This window comes from Zootoca vivipara, chromosome 17 (genome assembly GCF_963506605.1).
Source record: "Zootoca vivipara chromosome 17, rZooViv1.1, whole genome shotgun sequence".
Taxonomy (NCBI): domain Eukaryota; kingdom Metazoa; phylum Chordata; class Lepidosauria; order Squamata; family Lacertidae; genus Zootoca; species Zootoca vivipara.
Window position 1 is genome coordinate 19,576,652 of NC_083292.1, and position 16,388 is coordinate 19,593,039.

Here is a 16,388-nt window from a genome sequence, read left to right on the forward strand (position 1 = left end):
AGCTGGAGATGTGTGCCCCTGTGATGGCGGTCACGCCACGGCAGCGGCGGCTGTCGTCGGGGGAGGTGGGGAGGGGGCGCTGCCCTGCACAGACTGGAGCCCAGGGCGCCCCGCCCCTAGCGCCCCCCCATTGCTACGCCCCTGTGTGTGTATATATATAGGGACGCGGGTGGCGCTGTGGTCTAAACCACTGAGCCTCTTGGTCTTGCCGATCAGAAGATCGGCGGTTCGAATCCCCGCAATGGGGTGAGCCTGCCAACCTAGCAGTTCGAAAGCACATCAAAGTGCAAGTAGATAAATAGCTCCCGCTCCAGCGAGAAGGTAACAGGCGTTTCCGTGCGCTGCTCTGGTTTTGCCAGAAGCGGCTTAGTCATGCTGGCCACATGACCCGGAAAAACTGTCTGCGGACAAACTCCCTCGGCCAGTAAAGCGAGATGAGCGCCGCAACCACGTCCCATACTGAACTGTATGGTTCATTGGTCTGACTTACAAGGCAGCCATCTATGTTCCCATGTAACTCCTAAGAACATAAAGACGAGCTCTCCTGGATCAAGCCAATGGCCCATCTAGTTTAAGTAACCTGTTCTTACCCACAAGCAGGATTTGAGCACAAGAGCACTCTCCCCTCCTCCTGAGGCTTTCTGCAACTGGTATTCAGAAGCAATACTCTCTCTGTGACTGTAAAGGCAGGGCATTGGTGGGTCTCTTGTCTCAGTGGGTAGAGAATGAGACTCTTAATCTCAGGGTCGTGGGTTCGAGCCCCATGTTGGGCAAACAATTCCTGCATTGCAGGGGGCTGGACTAGATGATCCATGAAGTCCCTTCCAACTCTATGATTCTCCTCCATGAATTTGTCTTTCAAAATCATCCAAGTTCGTGGCCATTACTGCCCCCTCACGGGAGTGAGTTCCACTGTTTGTCTATGCTTTCTGTGAAGAAGTCCTTTCGATCATCAGTTCCAGCATTCTGCTTCTTGGAAGGCCCACAAGCTCCAGTGTTATGAGAGAGGAAGAGAAATGTTTTCTCTGCCCACTCCCTACATGCTCTGCATAATTTTATTTTACACTGTATTTCACATTATCTGAATTGCACATTTCAATTGAAAACTAACAGCCAGTTCTTTGACATTGGGCCTTGGGCTGTACATATGGAGCCATTGCTGAAGTTGCTTTTTTAAAAATTAAATTAATTTATTTGCTTGCTTATTTAAAATAGTTATATTGCACCTGACCTCATAGCTCAAAGGCGGGTAACTCAATAAGTGAAACGGAATTTACAATGGCAAATCATAAGATTATTTATTTTATGAAAATACAAAAAAACCAAACAAGATTTATATTAATATCAGAAAATAGGTCAGTGCAGGTGGAACATAATTATTCCACAAAGTCACATTCATACAACAGAGGCTGAATGCTTTTACTTATACAAATATACGCCATCCACTCTGGAAGAATAAATAAACCTGAGAAAACAAGTCCCATCTGCAGGACAGCAATGTGTTATTAACTTAACTTTTACAAATATGTACATATGATATAAATATTGCCTGCAACGTTTTAAATAGGCTTTCCCGGTGCAAAGGTGCTCTCCTAAAAATAAAAATAGAAGTTTCAATAAATAATAGAACCTTAACATCAGAAATAGAAATAATTCTATATACCATACTGGTCACTGGCTGCTGAAAGTCTAAAAATTAAAAGGCAGTGCGTTGTCTCCGAAGGCAGTCTTCCTCAAAGGAGACGCATTTAAGTTAATGAACTTGTCTATATCTTACCTCCACTGATATCAGTGGGTCTCTTCTCACTGGGCCTAGCCTTGGATGCAACCCAGTATCATATTAATTTAAAAATATATGCATTGTAAATATCTTCAGTAAACCCTCTCCATGTCCAATTGCCTGCAGAAGAACTCAGGTGTGCCGGTGACATTTCTGAAAGATTTTCTATGGCAGTGCAGTTGTCCTTCCCCCACCCCCCAAAAAAACATAGGGTGTTAAAATCTCTGATCTGTAGCAGCTTAGCTGTAGTTCTGTGCTTATTTATGAACATCATCGCTGTGCATAGCTCATGGGAGGCACTACATAAGAACGTAAGAAGAGGCTGCGGGATCAGGCCCATTTGTTCCAGACTCCTGTAGCCACAGTGGCCTCCCAGTAGCCTTTGGGAAGGACCGGAGCACTCTCCTTTTCTGTGGCTTCCAGCAACTGGTATTCAGAAGCATTACTGCCTCCCACTGTGGAAGCAGGGCATAGGACCCTCTATGGTCAGCCACAATATCTTTATCCTTCATCCATTTGTCCAGTCCTCTTTTAAAGCCAGCCAAGTTGCTGGCCATCGCTGCCTCATGTGGCAGAGAGTTCCGCAGCTTAAACTACGTGCTGCACGAATTAGCCTTGTCTTTTATCTGTCCCGAATCTCCCAACACTCAGCTTCACTGGTTCTCCATGAGTTACGAGGCCAGGGGAAATACTTCTTTTCTCTGCCCACTTTCTCGCAGAATTTTCGAAACGCCTATTATGTCACCTCCGACTTGCCTTTTCTCAGAACTGAAAATTCCCAAGCGCTACAAACATTCCTCATCGGGGTGCCGCCCTGAGTAAGCCTTGGCTACAGGTAACTTGCTGCAGCCAAGACAGGCTCATTGAGGCTTACTGCTGAAAACTTCCCCCTCCCCAGGCAGTGTCTCTACACTGGGAAAGGGCCCCTGATCTAAATATGCCACAGGCAACTCCCAGCATCATCTCCCTCCTGAAAGGTGTAGACTCCATCGCCAAATAGAACCCGGGGGTGGAGCTATGCAGATGAAGAGGAGGGGCCATGCAAATGAAAGCTGGCTCAGTTTTCTGCGGCTTTGAGTGATGGTTTTCCAATGCGAGTAAGCAACTCGACTGCAGCCTGAGACATGGTCCAAGGAGGGCGTTTGTGTCACCTGAAACCATGGGTTTACCAGCCTTTTTTTGCCCCGGGGGGGGGGGGAGCAAATGTAGCCCCTTTCCTTTCTCTCTAATGCATTGCAGAGGGTTGGACCAGCTCTACAGTTTCCTATGGTTCTATGGCTAGCTGCCGTTTCGTTCCCATGGGAAAGCCACAACTTGGGTTGGAAGTGAATGGATGATTCCCTTTAGATCACAGAAACAACTTCTGCCTAGCAAAGGGAAGAGCATTTGCCTGTCAAAATCACATGCCGGCGGCTGTGGGGCTTCTGCTCCTTCTGCAACATGCAGCGATTTAGTCAGGCAGGGGATATTGAATCACTGCGGGGAAATCATTGGGCTACGATGGACAGCCATCCTCAGCTGGCCTCTGCTGATGCCCTGGAGTAACCTCTGAAGTGGATCCTTCCCAAGGATCTATTGCTGGAATCAAAACAGCAACAGTCCTTCAAATGCTAATTCAGGTTCCCCCCCCCACCCCGCTTTTATAATTTGTGCAATCTTAACTCGCTCCCTACATTGTATGTTGTATAGCAGGCACGTCCAACAGGTAGATCGTGATCTATTGGTAGATCATGGGGTGTTCCTGGTAGATCTCTGGCCACTCAGTGATCTACTCCCCCCGCAAAAAAAGCTCTACAACTTGGGCTTTCCAGAAAAGCTCAGCAACTTTTGCTTCCTAGCAAAAAAGTGGGCCATCAGATTAAGTTCCACTATCGGGAATTCAGGGGACTGGGGATTCAGGACCCTCAACTGTTTTATATAATCAACTTTTGATTATGTTCTGCTGTGTATATCGCAATGCTCATTCAGTTCCATTCATTCATATATTCAGTTCCATTCATTCATTTGCTCCCTAAAAAAAGCTCAACCACCTTGGCTTCTCCAAAAAAGCTCAACAACTTTGATCCATCCAACGACAATGGGTAGATCACTACCAGTTTTTTTACACTGTGAGTAGATCACAGTCTATTGGGAGTTGGACGTCCCTGTTGTATAGATATGGGCGTAGTCAGGGGGGCAGCTGCCCCCCATAATCAATACAAATCAATACAAATCTAAGGTTCTGCCCACCCCTAACAAAAGATTGCCCCCTAACAAAAATCCTGGCTACGCCCATGTGTATAGATGATATCGTTTCGAAGCGTAGCAAACCAACCAAGAGAAAAGTGTTCCTGTCCATGTGCAAAGTACATTCTGTGTCGGCGACACACCCGTTTCCTCAGCGGGAAATATAGGAGGCCCCTTTGTGCAACGTGCCGGCTGAGGAAAAGGCAGTGAATCTCTGCCCCGATAGCGTTCCTCTTCTTAATACAGTACTGCCTTCTGTTCCGCTCTTCTTGAATTCTGAATCTCAGGCCTGGCAACAGCCTATACTGCGCAGAGCCTGGAGGCAGGAAATAAAAGCTGTGAAGCAAGACTGAAGAACAAGTGCCCTAGTTCAGTGGTTAGAGCATCTGCCCCGCATGGAGGGGACCCCAGGTTCAGTCCCCCCCCCAATCTTCAGGCAGTGTTGGGAGAGAGCGAGAGACCTAGTCCAAGACACTGCAGAGCTGCTGGCGGCCAGTGTAGACAATACTGAGCTAGGTGGCCTCCGCTATAAACTGTGTCCCTAAGTCAGCAAAGGGCCATAATCTGTGTTTTGAAACATGACATCCAAAGGCCTCTTCATGTCTTGAGGGCACCGCTTCTGCATTTGGGCTGGTCTTGCACGCAGATGCCTTCTGAGTTATTATTGTCTTTCGGGGAGGCTGATGAAATTCCATGTTTCTTTTCTTTCTTTCGAAAAACAACACGCTTTTGATGAGTCAGCCAGAAAGCTGCAGCCAGCTAAGTCCTGTTTCTCTTTTTCTGACGCTCTGCCCCTTTCCCTTTAGCTAGGTGCTTTCTGAAGGCCTTTGCCAAATGGCCAATGAACTTGGAGTAGTTCCGGAGCACCCGGCAGCCGTCAATCTTTTGCTGGAAGGCCGATGGGCCCGTGGGTCTCGCTGGGAGGGTGACGGCGGGCAGAGTCAGGCCCTGCAGGCAGAGGGAGCACAGAGTATTGGTGACCAGGCCGGTCACTTGTTTCTGGGCTTCTTCCAATTGGCTGTGCAATGCCTTGTGGGGACCAATCAGGCTGCTTTGCTGCTCTCCGATGAGCAAGAGGGACTCTTTCAAACAGAGTGCTGTCCTGTACAACTCCAGCAACATAAGATTCTGTGGTTTCCTAGCGATGTTGCCATCTGGGAACCAGGGAACTGGCGTCGTGCTGCAAAGCTGGTCCGCATCTTGCACCAAACCCATATGGGTCAACTAGAGACAAAATCAGAGGCATGTCAATTATTGGCATATCGATGAAGAATGGTTTCCCTTCTTTGGATATATTATCAGGGAGGGATCTTCCCATATCCCTCTGGCTTCCCGTTCTTCACTACAATGGGGGTATTTAAATCTCGCCTGATATTCAGTGAAGTATTATTGCAATTTGGCGCACAGGTTTGCTGCTGTTATATTTCATTCTGCTTTTTCTTTGTTACTTACCTGCTTTTTCGGTGCCTACATGCTTTTGTTTATAACGAATTTTTTTAAAAAAAAGTTCAGAAAGTCATTTTTGGCATATGTCTTTTAATTCAAACCAACAGACAGAGGCTGGTCTAGCCCTGTGGATTGCTCGGCCAGTAGAGCGTGAGACCCTTCATCTCAGGGTCGTGGGTTTGAGCCCCACATTGGACAAAAGATACCTCCGTTGCAAGGGATTGGACTAGACAACCTACATGGTGCCTTCTAATTCTATAATTCTCTGATTCTATTAGAGCAAATAGGGGGCTTTGCCCTCTCAGCTTCAGTCTGCCCTCAGCCAGCACCCACCTGTCTGCCTTCTTATTTGCAACCAATCCAGGGGGTTGGGACCTATAGTTTGTTAAGGGTGCTGAGAGTTGTTAGGAAGCTCCTCGTCCCCCTCTCAGATCTGCAATTCCCAGAGTTCCCTGTGAAGAGTCAGGGACTGATTGTTAAACCACTCTGGATTGTAGCTCTGGGAAGGGAATATGGGTCTCCCAGCCACTCTCATCATCCTTCACCAAGGCCGGCCCACCTATTAGCCCTGCTGAGGCAGTTGCCTCAGGCGGCAGGCTGGGAAAAAGCTGGGTGTACAGCAGATCTGAGGAGCCTCCATAGCCACCTGCCAAATATTCGTTTTCTTCTCTTCTGCTGCTCTGAAGGCCCTCAGAGCAGTGTGCCACACGACACCACCTGGCAAGAGCAATGTCAGTTCTGCCAACTTCTCTCCAGCCTCATTTTCTCTCCCCTGCAACTGTCAATGCGCCAAGGCTTCCCTGGGCCACCTCAGGTGGCAGCAGTGGCAGATTTTCACTCTCCTTTAAGCAGCAAAATGTCTTTGGCTGGCCCTGCCCTTGACAACCTACAGTTCCCAGAATCCTTTGGGAGAAGCTGTGTCTGTCTGAGTGGTCTCATAGTGCTTTGAATGTCTGGTGTGAATGTGGCCTTCGTCTCAGGGTTGCCCTTGTAGGACTCAGGTGGAATCTACACACAGATTAAAAAACCGTTCTGAAAATGCTCTTTATAAAAAGCGTTTTAAAAAATACATTTAATTTTCCATACGGCTCACCATCGCCATCTAGCGCCACATTGCATATTGCACTTTAAACATGCTTAAAACGTTTTATTTGCAGCTGTATAGCTAAGTCAGGCATCCCCAAACTTCGGCCCTCGAGAGGGTTTGGACTACAATTCCCATCATCCCTGACCACTGGTCCTGTTAGCTAGGGATCATGGAAGTTGTAGGCCAAAACATCTGGAGGGCCGCAGTTTGGGGATGCCTGAGCTAAGTCCTCAGTAGGGGACGAAACTAGAATTAGTTGGCTCCGCCTGTCGTTGGCTCTGTCACCACCTTCTGTTGGCTGTGCTGTCTTCCTCCCTACACCAATCCCACTGGGCGCCAGCCATCACTGATTCAAACAGCTGATATCGCCAAAATGTAGGGCAAAGCAAAAAAAAAAACTGAAGAGGGCAGGATTTCTCTACCACTGGGGTTGCTGGAATGAGCAACAGCAGCAGGCAAACAGGAAGCCCAGTAGGAAGTATGTCATAGAATAGCAACTTCCTGTTGTGGTGTGACAGAATGTGGCCTTCTGTGTCAGGCTGGCAATGAGGCAGATTGTTTATTGTCCCCCAGATGTGTGTCAAAGCACAAGTGTGGGTTGTATACATTGACAGGCTATGTGTGGGCATACAGATGAACAGAAATGGCAGGGCCAGCCCTACCCTTAGGCAAAGTGAGCCAACCACCTCAGGCAGCAGATACTGGAGGGCAACAGTAGTGGCTTCTTGCTCCTCTTAATCCATTCTCCTCTGATTTGTATGTTCTGGCCTGCTGCCTCCAGTGGGTTGTAACCAATGCTAGTCCTACTTGGAGCAAACCCATTGGAATTAATGTATCTATGTCTGTCATTAATGGGACACGGGTGGCGCTGTGGGTTAAAGCACAGAGCCTAGGGCTTGCCGATCGGAAGGTCTGCGGTTCGAATCCCCATGACGGGGTGAGCTCCCGTTGCTCGGTCCCTGCTCCTGCCAACCTAGCAGTTCGAAAGCACGAAGTGCAAGTAGATAAATAGGTACTGCTCCGGCGGGAACGTAAACTCCGTTTCCGTGTGCTGCTCTGGTTCGCCAGAAGCGGCTTAGTCATGCTGGCCACATGACCCGGAAGCTGTCTGCTGGCAAATGCTGGCTCCCTCAGCCAGAAAACCGAGATGAGCGCCGCAACCCCAGAGTCATCCGCGACTGGACCTAACGGTCAGGGGTCCCTTTACCTTTATGTCTGTCATTATTGTTAATTTCAATGGGTCTACTCTGAGGGGGACTAACATTGACTACAACTCAGTATCCTGTCCCCAGGGTTGAAATAAGATCCAGCTAACTGTATTATTGGTTGCCAGAGAAATGCTTCTTTCTGGTGCTTTTCTGGAAGTGCAGAACATCTGGATGGCACCAGGCTGGGGAACTGTGATTTGGACTGCAGTCCTAACCCAGTTATCTGGGAGAAAGCCCCACTGAATTCAATAGGACTGACTTCCAAAGAGGGGTGTGGGAAAATTCTGATGGAAACAGGGAGTGGAAATTGCTAAGGTTTGGTTTCAGTACGCAAACAAGATGTGTTTGATTACATTCCTCACCACCAGCACACTTGCATTGTTTCATTGGCTCTGAAATTGATGTGGTGGAATAACATAATGACATTATTATTATTATTATTATTATTATTATTATTAGCAACGGAAGACAGCTTGGAGTCGTTCAATGGCATACAGAAATGTGTTTTGTGCAAAATTAGAAGACCCACTATATTGAATAATAATTAACAATACAGTGGTACCTCTACTTACAAATTTAATGCGTTCCGAACGCACATTCGTAAGTCGAATAAAATGTAAGTCGAATCCCATAGGAATGCATTGGGAGAAAAAAAATGTAAGTAGAAGCACCCTATCTAAAAATTCGTAAGTAGAAAAAATCTAAACTAAAACTAAAAAATCTAAAAATCTAAACTGCATCCAAGATGGCGGACGGAGCTCCATTCGTAAGTAGAAACATTCGTATGTAGAGTTATTCGTAAGTAGAGATACCACTGTAATATTAACTGCCTGCCCTTCACCCTGAAGCCCAACAACTAAAACAGCATTTTGAAAACAACTTACAACACCAGAAATGAAGTGGGTTCTAAAAATATCCATCTCCAGTGTTGAAAGTCAGGGTAAAGAGGTGTATCTTGTGTAACTGAGCACACAAATGATCTAAATTATGTAATTCCGCCACAGCGGGACAGATAACATCGCTTTTGCAGAAGGCATACTGCAACAGAATGTAAACAGAGTTGTATGTGAGGGATACAGGGGTAGGATAGCAAGTGATTCCTTCTTACACCCCTACTTCCGAGTAGGCATTGCTCTGTTAGATCCCCTTGTAGGGTGTCCGAGTGAATAAATCCCAGTTTACTTACATAGGACATGTAGAGTTCCTGGGCAGGCCTTCTCATTGATATAACCAGTTGCTTTGTTTGGAGGAGGGTCTCTGAACAGGCAAAGCACAGTTGGCAGGAGCTGGAGCTGGAATTCACCGGCAGCACACCCAGGAGAACGAGTGGGGTCACCACAACTGGATGAGAAGATAAAGACAAGGAGCAAGTGAGACAGGCAGAGTCCACGGAAGGCGGCTATCTCCAAAGTCCCAAGGCAAGCAGACTTGGGAGTCATTCAACGATATATGGAAATGCATTTTGCACAAAAATCAGGAGATTTTGCCATAAAAAATAATCAGGCAAGCATTATTCCTCCATGAGCTCAACAGCATCCAAGCAATCTTTTTTAATTTATCCACAAGAGCAGAGATTTCGAACCTTTTTGAGTCCACGCTTCCCTTGACCAACTGCGTTTTTTCTGTTGCACCCCTGTGGGGCTCAGGATCCCAGTTTTGTCACCCCTTGCCTGCAGCCCCTCAACCTTTTTCAAACACCACCCCACCCCCGTGGAGCATTTCCTCAGCCTCCTCTCTTCTCCCCTCTCCTTGGGAGTCCTCTGGGCAGCTGCTGCCACTGCCACTGGTCTATGACAGGCATCCCCAAACTTCGGCCCTCCAGATGTTTTAGACTACAATTCCCATCATCCCTAACCACTGGTCCTCTTAGCTAGGGATCATGGGAGTTGTAGGCCAAAACATCTGGAGGGCCGCAGTTTGGGGATGCCTGGTCTATGAGCTAATCCCCCACCCAGCCCCAATGAGCGGTGCCTCCTCACACTGCCCCACAGGGACCTGGGAAGAGGATGCCTCCAGCCTTAGTGGCCCAAAGGAGACTGGGCAAAGGTGAACATGAGGCCAGCACCTTACCTTGGGAGGCAGCAGTGGCAGCAGCGGGAGCTGCCAGGCTTCCATGGCAGAAAGGCTCCCCTTCAGCCCTGGGCTCTCAGCTCCCAGGCAGGCTTTGCAAGGGCAAGAAAAGCCAGCACAACACCTGCCTGCCCAGTCTCCCACTTGTCTGTCCATTTCCGACAGCAAGGGCTGGCGGACTGGCTGGCCAGGCTCCCTCGCCCACTTGCTTGCTTACTCCGAGGCCGCCTCAGCTCTTGGCAACCAGCCCCAGAGGCACCATTTGCCTGGAGAGCTTGTAGCCAGGGCTGCTGCAAGAAAGAGTCATGCAAGCCTTTGGGGACACGAGAGGGCATCAGAGGAGGGAGGGAATGATAGAATCATAGAGTTGGAAGAGACCACAAGAGAGCCAGTGTGGTGTAGTGGTTAAGAGCGGTAGACTTGTAATCTGGGGAACCGGGTTCGCGCCTCCGCTCCTCCACATGCAGCTGCTGGGTGACCTTGGGCTAGTGCAGGCATCCCCAAACTGCAGCCCTCCAGATGTTTTGGCCTACAACTCCCATGATCCCTAGCTAACAGGACCAGTGGTCAGGGAAGATGGGAATTGTAGTCCAAAACATCTGGAGGGCCGAAGTTTGGGGATGCCTGGGCTAGTCACACTTCTCTGAAGTCTCTCAGCCCCACTCACCTCACAGGGTGTCTGTTGTGGGGGAGGAGGGGAAAGGAGATTGTTAGCCGCTTTGAGACTCCTTCAGGTAGTGATAAAGTGGGATATCAAATCCAAACTCTTCTTCTTCTTCTACCACAAGGGCCATCCAGTCCAACCCCCTGCCAAGCAAGAAACACCATCAAAGCTTTCCTGACAGATGGCTGTCAAGCCTCTGCTTAAAGACCTCCAAAGAAGGAGACTCCACCACACTCCTTGGCAGCAAATTCCACTGCCGAACAGCTCTTACTGTCAGGAAGTTCTTCCTAATGTTTAGGTGGAATCTTCTTTCTTGTAGTTTGAATCCATTGCTCTGTGTCCGCTTCTCTGGAGCAGCAGAAAACAACCTTTCTCCCTCCTCTATATGGCAACCTTTAATATATTTGAACATGGCTATCATAGAAAGAAGAAAAAGGACAGAGGCCACTGTTGCCTGTGGCACTCCTGGCCATCATTCAGGGCGCCCTAGGGTGCCACGGCACAGTGGTTGAAAACCACTGCGTAAGAGTTTCTGACTGGCCCACTGCTGGGGGTTGTTAGATATTTCTAAAGCAGGTTGAGGTCTCAAGGTAACTACATGGTGTGTTGGTGGGTGCATGTTGTATGCATGTATGTATGTAAATACTACATGTATGTGCTGTATGTATATATATATTACTTTTATCGGAAGACAGCCCTGTTTAGGGAAGTTTTTGTGTGACATTTTAATGTATTTTAATCTTTCTTGGAAGCCACCCAGAGTAGCTGGGGAAACCCAGCCAGATGGGCAGGGTACAAATATATTGTTGTTGTTGTTGTTATTATTATTATATATTCCACCTTTCCTCCAAGGAGCTCAAGGTTATGTACATCGTTGTCCTCCTCCTCCCCATAGTTTATCCAAGCAACAACCCTGTGAGGTAGGTTAGGCTGAGAGTCAGGGTTGGACGCAGTGAGCTTCAGGTCCCGGTCCAATGCTCTAACCACTACACCACACTTGTGTGTGTCTATACATGTATGTAATACACATGTAATACACATCCGTACTGATCACTCTATTGGAATAATTTGCGCTTGCAAATAAAGCAAAAGTGGCAATTAAAAACCGTGGTGGCATACATAGCATAGATTGAAAGCACACAACTTGCCCAAAAGAATCCCAGGCATTGCAGTTTACCCTCGCAGAGCTAGAATTCCCAGAACTACAGTTCTCAGGATTCTCTGTGTGGGTGGGAGAGATGTGCTTTAAAGACCTCTGCATGCAGAAGGTCCCTCTCTCTGTACCTGAAACCCTAGAAAGCTGCTATTTGTCCGATTGGGCACTTGTGGAATACATCAAGGATGTGAATCCGCTGAGCTTCCATACGTATATCTGCATTGCTGGCTGTGGCTGATGGGAGTTGTGGTCCAAAACATCTAGAGGGCACCAGGTCGGGGAAGGGAGCTCAAGGTGTGTTCAAAAGCTGGGCGCAGTGCTGGTTCCCCATGGAGTCGGTTTCCAGCGCCTTAGAGGTAAACAGCCACGACGCACGACGGAGGAGTATACCAGTTGCTGGGAACAAAACATTGCAGTGGGTCATACCCCATGCCAGTCCTACTCAGAGTAGACCCGTTGAAATTAATGGGCAAGGCTAACCTAGGCCCATTTGTTGTAAAAATTTACAGAGCTACACGGTCCTAGAATTAAGTGGATCCTTGACCCAGGAAGAGTCCAGGTATCCTGGCAGGCAGACGAAGTTTGAGCGTCTCCTGCCTACCAAATAACAGAGGCCAAACCAGGACGTACGAAGCAAGGTACTTTATTTATTAAATAATAAAGCTATTGCAATAGCGATCCGTCCACACAAGCAAGTTGAAGTGAAGGGACCCCGAACAAAGGAAGCTTCACAAATTTATAGGTTTCATTTCCAATAGTACAGAATTGCATAAAAGGTGGGGAAATGGGTTCTGGGAGGGGGTAATCGCGAGAGGACAAAGGGGTTGATGGAATTCTTGATGTAAGATATCATGGTGATAGTCCAGGTAATGATTATGCATGTCTCCTTATTGTTTGACAGGAAGACTCTGCGGATGTGGGAAGATTGTTGATAACACCTGTTTATCAAATAAAATTGTTGTTCTCACTGAAAGTGTGTATTTGAGTCGTGCTCTTTTAGACTGGCTAGGTGGCAGTGTGGTATCAAGAAACAGTGGAAACAGTCCGTAAAATATGTTGTGCCACAGAGGTGCCTATTAACTTGCAACAAAGTTTATACAAATATTCAACGTTTGCAATAGAGAGAAAGGACTACACTTAAAGTTAAAGAAGAAGAAGATATTATACAGTAACTAATAATACACAGAGAGGATACAATTCTAACAGCGGTAAAACGTTCACAGTTCAGAGCGATGTTTGACAGCTTATAACATTTTATCAAGGACAACGAACTAAAAGCTTAGAAGGGTGCATAAGTGGAAACCTTTGCAAATAGTAGAGTCAAACAATTAATTCTTCAGGATGGCAGGATTTTTTAAACAGGTACAATTTGATAGAAAGGTTCAAGGTATCAGTGCAAGGTTATATTATTGCGGTTTCGTAAATAGATACAGTTTCATACAGAGTAGAGAATAGGGAGATGCATCGGGTAACATGATAGAGGACACCATAACATTACTAAAGGAACAACGGAATAGTTTATTAGGGATAAATATATATATCTTAAAAAGGTCCATGGTTCAGCTGAATCTGGGTCATGAAAAGTACAAGGGAGGGCACCTCAGGCGGGGATTTGGGAGGGTGGAAGTTCCGAGAATGGGTGATCGTTATCGTTTTTGGTTATCTAGCTGGAGGTGCGATTATGCAAGTTTCCATGTGGGTGTGAGACAGGATTTAGCGATGGCTTATGTAAAAGGGTGCGTGTGTTTTCCAAGAGGTCTGGAGGAACTGTCTGGGTCAGCAGGGGATTAATTTACCTTGATACGGCAGAATAGGCTTCTCTTGACTTTTGAACCATGAAGTCAAGAAAATGGCTTCTCTCTGGCTAAACTGTCCCCTCTCTGTACATTGGTAGTCTCGTAATGCATGGGGGCAAATTCCTCTTACCCTGCCCCTTATAACATTTCCCCTCTCTGCGGATTAATTTTTAAGTAATTAAAAATTATTTCCGCACACCGGGGTAATGTACTCCCCACTCCCAAGGTGGAACATCGGTACTATCTCGGGGAACTCAGGGGAAGGACATAACGGAGCTTGAAAGGAGGTTGGGGAGGGCTTTTGTCTGCGGGGAGTTAACATAGCCGGGAAACATTGGAGGCAACAGCAAAGGGAGGTAAGGAGGAGGATCAAAGATAGAGCTAGAAAAAGGGTGCCTTTCACGATTTCCCTGAGCCAGGAGGCATTGGGAAGCCACGACCAGATATCCCAGTCTGAGACCCCTTCATTCTGCACCTCGTGGAGATCTTTTGTTAGGGAATCGATGGCTCGGAGGTGTGCTGTTATATTCAGGGTCTGATCGGATACATACATACAGCACTCCGCCCCGATGAGCTTACAGGTCCCGCCCTGCGCTGACAGGAGGAGATCAAGAGCCAAGCGGTTCTGAATAGAGAGGGATCGGACCTGAGTGAGTTCTGTTAACACTGCTAGCGTGGCGGCCTCAGATTCATTGATGAACCGCAACAAAATATCCGTTAGTTTTAAGATGTCCATATGGTTCGAGAAAGCCCCATAGGCTGGGAACACTGCGCGGAGCCAGGTCTCTGCCTTTGCCTTAGGTTTTAACGGGGTAGTCGGGGACCTCCTGTTTCTCAAGCGGCCGGTAGGTAAGTCCTGGGTTACCCGGAACCCTGGGTGTATGTGGCCGAGGAAGCAGGATCCTCTCATGTGAATACTGACCCACGTATAACCTCGGGAGGAACAGAGCCAGAATAGCCCGCTGAGGGGTTTCCCAATTCGTCCGGTGCTAAAGGCTTCTATGAGACCGTCAATGGGTGATTCTTGAATGAACGGGAACAAGACGGCTGTCAGGGCAGACTTGAGATCAGGGTAAGAACGGGAATGCGTGTGATTCCTGACTAAGGTGAGGTCCTCTCCGGGGTTTATTAAGATCGTAACGGGGCATTTGCTAGAACCCACATGGCTTCCAGTTCCTGTAAATTCTCTACAAATGGGTCCTTGGGACTCACCACTCAGGTATATATACTGTGAAGTGGGCTTTAAGAAAGTAAGGTTCCGGTTCAGGAGGTAGGTACTCTTATACTGTTGGAGGGTTAGGGGGTTTGCAACGAAAGGCACTCCCTGCTCTATGTGGGATGGGATATGGGTGCAGATCCAGCAGTCAGTTAAATTCGTGGCATGGGCGGCCCGCTGAAGGAGCTGGACGTACGTATTACTTTGCCATGCAGAGATATCGGAAATGCGCGGGGGCAAGGGAAGTCCTGTAAGGTTGACGTTTCTAGGGGCAGTGCCGAGGGGCTGTAAAGGGTCCTGTCGGTGGAGTAAGTGTAGGTCAGTTGAGACTCCCCCGCATCTCTGGGGTCCTACATGGTCCCATTCCGTACTAGCCCCACCTCCAACTGAGTGTAACCATCCCTCGACATACCTATTTCCTTCCCAGGTTGATGCCGTCCCTATGTCCCATATACAACAAAATTTTCGAACGCAGATACCTTGAATGGTCGTAGCAGTGGATGGATTGGTACACATGAATCCATAAGTCCAAAAGTCATAATGCATAGAGTCCGTGTATTCCCCCCAAAGTCCTTGTCCTTGTTCTGCAGGGTCAAAAGTCTTAATAGTGGTGCCCCATTGGGTCTGATGAGAAGTTCCATTGTGGCAAGTTAACCGGTTCCAGGAATGGTCAAGGGTAAAGAAAGCACGTCCCAATATAGAGAAGGAGGCAGACCTTATAAGTAATTCCCAGGTTTGGGTGCCTCGCAGTTGGGGTCGAAAGGCATGTGGTAGCCACCTCTTAGTTCCGGGAAGGCAGAATTTGAAGTCTCCAAGGTTGTTCAAGGAAGTAGGGTCAGAGGAGTCGACGGTCCGATGATCCAGGAAGAAGAACTCAGAAGGAATTTCTCCACAATTGAGCTGCTGGGCTGCGACGTAGGTGATGAAGGCGAGACAGTATCCCAGGAGCAGGGTCCGGTCCATCTCACGGGTTGGCAGAGGCGAAAATCTGTATAAAAATAAAGAAAGAAACTCGACAGACACGATACAGTTAGGGAAGGGAGGGGGTGGTGGTTTTTGGGTTTGAGAAAGATAAGGGAGGAGGGTGGGAAAACTGGGTTGGGTTTTGGGAAGGTGGTATGAGAAAGGGAAGGTAAAACAAAAACTGGGGTTTCAGGTCCCGCTCCCGGTGTCGTGGCATTTCTGTTTCCGGAACTGCATTCGTATGGGTGGATGATCTGGGTCGTCTGGTTCAGGTACTACAAGGATCTTTGACATCCACTTCTCCAGGTCTCCTTGGTCACCTTCCTTGGCCGTTATTGGGATCGAGGTGGGTTCCTCGGGAGGGTCTTGGGGGGATTCGATGGCTGGCGCGGGATTGTCGAGTGGGACGGTGTCTTCGGTGGAGTTGATGGAAGATGGGGAGGTCCTTGCAACGTCACCCAGGTCGTTGGGGTTTGGTGCGGACTTACAGAAGGTGTGATGAATCCAGGCAGAACGTTCAGAGACCTTGATTGCAGTTGGGGTCGTCAGGAGAATCTGGTAGGGTCCTTCCCACTGGGGTTGTAAGGTGGCTCGCCTGTAAGTTTTAACCCAAATCCACTGTCCAGGCGTGAAGGAGTGAGCATCGACATCAAGGGGAACATTCTGACAGGTCGCTGCATAATGGTGTAGTTTCTTTAGTTGTCGTTGTAATTGTGTAACATATACAGTCAGTTCGTTTTCCCCAGTCTCTAGCTCAGAGACGGGGAGTTGGGTGG

General features: G+C 47.9%; 1 pseudogene; it reads right to left on the reverse strand.

The window, feature by feature from the left end:
* Positions 1-4,603: 4,603 nt before the first annotated feature.
* Positions 4,604-16,388, reverse strand: part of LOC118076197 (uncharacterized) — a 29,104-nt pseudogene continuing 17,319 nt past the window's right edge.